Source organism: Bidens hawaiensis, unplaced genomic scaffold (assembly GCF_021521415.1).
Source record: "Bidens hawaiensis isolate Kalapana, Puna unplaced genomic scaffold, B.hawaiensis_p1.1 tig00014906_1, whole genome shotgun sequence".
Lineage (NCBI taxonomy): Eukaryota > Viridiplantae > Streptophyta > Magnoliopsida > Asterales > Asteraceae > Bidens > Bidens hawaiensis.
The window spans coordinates 170271-175685 of NW_027492322.1; positions in this window are offsets into that span (position 1 = coordinate 170271).

A 5415-nucleotide genomic window follows, 5' to 3' on the forward strand; every position below is an offset into this window, starting at 1 on the left:
AAGACAAAGCTTGAATGAGCACACCTGTGTTTATACAAGCATTAAAGATACATGCATAATTAACGAATGCTTGTACACCTGCTTCATTAGCCAGATTGAACCAAAGAACTATCAAATGGCTCTCAAGGACAGCTCGTGGGTCGAAGCCATGCAAGAAGAGTTAGCCCAGTTCAAGAAGATGGAGGTTTGGAATTTGGTTGCAAAACCGAAAAATGTGCATGCGATTGGCACAAAATGGGTTTTCAAATGCAAGAGAGATGAAAAAGGGATAATTATCAGGAACAAGGCGAGGCTGGTTGTAAAAGGTTTTAATCAGCAAGAGGGGATCGACTACAATGAAGTGTTTGCTCCTGTGGCGAGATTGGAAGCGATTAGATTGTTTTTGGCATTTGTTGCACACAAGGAGATGAAGGTGTTCCAGTTAGACGTGAAGAGTGCGTTTCTTAACGGTAAAGTCGATGAGGTAGTGTACGTTGAGCAACCTCCGGGTTTTACTGACCCAGACTTTCCTGATCACGTGTACAAGCTAAGTAAAGCGCTATATGGGCTACATCAGGCCCCTCGTGCCTGGTACTCAACTTTATCCGATTACTTGCTTGAGAATGAATTTGAAAGGGGAAGGATAGATAGTACACTGTTCGTTAAGAGAAATGGAAGAGACTTTCTTCTGGTTCAAGTCTACGTGGACGACATCATCTTTGCTGCATCAAAAGTCGCCATGTGTCAGGAGTTTGAAGCCATCATGAAACAGAGGTTTGAAATGAGTGCTATGGGTGAACTAACTTTCTTTTTAGGATTGCAGGTTGATCAGAAGAAAGATGGGATGTTCATTCATCAGACTAAGTATGTCCATGATGTTCTCAAACGCTTCAAGATGGAGAACAGCACTCCATTTGATACTCCAGTCTGCGTCAACCATAAATTGGGTGCTGATTCAGACAATGATGCAGACGTGGACCCAACCCAATATCGGGCAATAATAGGTTCTTTAATGTACTTAACTGCTTCTAGACCTGATATTATGTTTGCAGTTTGTCTTTGTGCACGCTTTCAGGCAAACCCAAAGGAATCTCACTTGAAGGGTGCGAAGAGGATATTGCGCTATCTCAAAGGCAAACCTAAGCTGGGGTTGTGGTACACGAGAGGAGGAGACTTGGAGTTGGTCGCCTACACGGATTCTGATTATGGAGGATGCAATCAGAATCGGAAGTCAACAACAAGTGGATGTCAGTTTCTTGGAGGCAGATTAGTGTCATGGCAGTGCAAGAAGCAGACCTCAGTCGCCATTTCAACCTGTGAAGCAGAATACATGGCAGCATCGAACTGCTGCTCCCAGGTTCTTTGGATTCAACAGCAATTGCGCGATTATGGTCTGAATTTCACTCATACTCCTATTTGCATTGATAACACTGCTGCTATCTCAGTAACTAACAATCCCGTAAAGCATAGCAAAACTAAACATATTGACATCCGTCATCATTTTATACGGGATTGTGCTGAGAAGAAACTGATTGTGCTCGAAAAGGTTGATACGTTAGATAATTTCGCTGACTTGTTTACTAAAGCGTTTGACAAAACTCGTTTTCAAAACCTTGTTGAGCTGAATGGAATGATCAATCCCGAGTAACCGTGTTTTTCGTTTTTGTTTAAAAAAAAAAAAAAAAACGTCACTATCGCTTAGAATTATGTCGGTTGCCTCAGTTTGAAGGACATATTTTCGGATATGTTTGGTCCTCATTTCCACTTGTAGAATATGAGGATAGCCATTAACCAGATAACTGAAAGTGACCGGGGCGGTTTATGATGTGTTTTTATTCTTTCGCTGAAAATTAGTCGTCACACTTAGTTAGAAGGACACATACTTGTATGTGGTCGGTCCAGCTGATCCATTGGATATTCAGGATAGCCGTTTACCTGAAAACTTCAATTTGATCGGGGCGATTGAAGTTAAAATTTTTTTGGGAGATGAAATTATTTTTCAAGTCTACTACTTCGTAAGAAGTTCCTTTACTATGTTTAACAGAAAATTGATCCAACCTTGGAAAGTGATAGATATACTGATTCTGTATGCTTAACTAGTGAAGTTATTAGGCCTAAAAGACTTTAGAACAGTCATTGTATGTCATGGTAGCTTTTTATGGTGCGTAAAAGTAGAAGTGATACTAACTAAATCTACTCGATTTTACGTGGAAACTCCTTAAGAGTTGTGCATGTCTCCATATATATATATATCTTTCCGAATGATAGGCAGAAAAGCGATTACCCAGTCATACACGAGCCCGTGAGTGTTCTGATTCCCGTGAAGATAGCGTGTCAAGAAACTGCAGTGATCCAGATTCGGGACTTGCAGTTGTTTACTACTCTGAAGTTGTGTAAATACTTAAAAAAAAAAAATAAAATAAAAATAATAATTTTGTGTATGTTATTGAGACATTCTAGAGTTCATAATGTTAATACTTCTCAATCAAGATGTAAGAAAGAGAACGGGAAGAAGAGTCTACAGATCGAAAGTGTACTTACTATTTAATCAGACACTACGGGTCGAGGTCAACTCGGGGTGACTTGGGGAAAGCCAAATATGCTTTGAGAATAGATAGGAGGCATCATAATCTCTGAGTTGTTGCCCATTTAAGTTTTGAGCTTAATTGAACCTAACCCGTATCACAGAAACGATGAAAACCATTTTAAGTTATTTACCTGCTTACAACCTGTTTCTTTATGTCATAATACAGCTGAACATGGATCTGTGTGACAGTCACGTAATTAGTATGATTCCTGTTTGGATCTTTTCTAAAACATGGTAGTCCCTGTCGAGACTGAAATTTGATCCCGTGTACTTTATTTTTAATTTTTTTTTCCTACTTATATAGTTGTATTATTTTATACCTGGTTACTTGGTCTTGATCGTATCATTTAACTCTTAAAGGATGTTTTCAAACTTAATTGCAAATTTTTCAAATTATAGGGGTTAGTTTTGTAAAGTATAATATCGGCGAACTTGTGCATAACTTCGCCTGCAATAGGCGAAGTTATCCATAACTTCGCCTGTATAACTTTGACCCTATATATAAGGATTTTAATGGTCAAACTGTTCATTATTTTCAAAAACCGGCGAACTTGTGAACCCTAAGCGAACTTATCTTCCTGAAACCTACAGCGAACTTATCGTATCGAATCATCTGTGTCGATTTTTTTTCGATTTCAACTCCGATTAAAGGTGTGTAGGGTTATTGTATCGGATATTCACCGTTATTGATGTAAATCAAAGTGTATTTTGACCTGTTTCATAACCTCGGTATTTTGAAACCTCAACACCCGGATTTTCAAACCTGTTATTACGTGGTAGTAATCAACTTAATCGTCTAGATCGTCTTAAAAACATGTTTTACGAGATCCTCAATCTCAAAATTCACCAACTACACGTCGATTGAACAACATTAACTGTTGCCGATTCATATTCGGCGAAGTTACAGTTTAGGCGAAGTTATCCTTAACTTCGCCTGAGGTTTAACTTCGCCTGATAATTAATTATGTAACAGTTTATGAGGCGAAGTTGTGGTTAGGCGAAGTTATCATTAACTTCGCCTGGCCCTTTTAATTTTAATTAACTGCTAACAGGCGAAGTTCAAGTTGAGGCAAAGTTGTTCCCAACTTCGCCCCACCTCTAAGTTTGCCTATACAGAATAAATCATAACTTCGCTCATGGTAACAGGCGAACTTGTGATTTGCCTCGACGATTCTCTAACTTAGACTGTTTGTTGCAGAAATGGCAGCTGTAGCTGGAGCAGGTGGTGCAGGTGGTGATGAAGGTGGAGACAACAACCGACAGTTTTTCCCGGGGCATAACATGTACATCACATTGGACCCGGATGCGAGCGGTGTTGATGATTTCCGCGAGATCATCACGTTTCTACTACGCTCGCGTATATTCCACGCGATTATCACAACACTGCCGATATCCTTGCCAAACATTGAGGATTTTTGGCAGACATTGGAATATGACTGTCGAGTCGAGCCCCCGGTTATGCGTGCAACGGTCAATAATCAGATAGTTCAGTTCTCATCTGAACAGATCCGGGTGGCTTTGCGGTTTGGAGATGAAACGAGGGACGACCCGACAGACTTTGTAGCTCCATTCCGAGATGGTGCGTTTCTGAGGATGGGATATTCTGGTCCCTTGGGAGATACTCAGAGACGCAAGGGGTTCTTGCTAGACCAGTGGCGCTTTCTCATGCACGTAATGATCGTGTGTATGTCAGGGAGAAAGGCTGGTACAGATGGCATGGGTGCGACCATGCAGTTGGCGATGACTGCTCTGACTTACAATAAGCGTTACAGCTTTAGTCAGATGGTATTCTACGAGATAGATCGTCAGAGAAGAGCGGTGGCACGTGAGAGATTTCTTATGTATCCAAGATTCATTCAGATGATCTTGAATCACGTTGCTCCAACGTTACCTCAGCGCCGCCCGATCAGATATGTAGAAAGTGTCAGCAAAAGGATCTTCGCTCAGTGTAGATCATCGAGTGCAAGAAGCAAGCCTGAGCTCCGTCCTCGACATACTCCACTATTTGGGTACTTGATCAACCCAGAGTATGTTCCAGCTCGTGGGGACGAGTTTCGGGACCCTCAACCACAACAGGCTGGAGCACCTCAAGCAATACCTGCTGCTCTTGTTGTGTCACCGGAGGACAATGTAGACCTTGATGTGGCATTTGGTGGTCAAGGTTTCTTTGATATGGATCGTGTTGATCCTGAAGAAAATGTGCAAGTCTCAGTTGAAAGGGTTTCGAGTGTGAATATTGCTAGGCCAGCTCAGACGGTGGCTGATTCTGATTCAGATGATGATGTGGTGAAGCGAGACGAATTTTGGTAACTCAAGAACGAATTCATGGGAAAAGAAAAAGAGCTGATGATGACAGTGAGTCAGATTTTGAGGAAGAAGTACATCAACTGATTCGTAGATCAAGAAGGGAATGGGCAGGTGCAGGTTCGGGAGCTGGTGAGAGCTCAAGGGTGGTACGTTTCACTCCACCCGCACTGTCCGGTATGACCATGGTTCCTACACCATTGCAAGTTACAAGGCCAAGCGTCACGGACGTTCCCGTGGTGGCTACCTCATCCTCATTCGGCCTCCCACCCACTACATTCCAACTCTCGACTCCGGAGATTGTATCTTTGCCACCTCCAACTCTTACTCCAACGGAGGTCGTGGCAAGATTTATTGAGTCGACAGTTGTAGCCACTGCAGGGTTGTCAGTTACGATACCACCTGCGGTTACGTTTACGCCTACTTCTGTGGTCCCGGTTACATTGGAAATCCCTCCTCAGTACACTCAAGATATATCACATCTGAGGTTTGATCTCGATGCAACCTTATCCGACTCAGAACAAATAGCAGCGCTTGAACGGGTC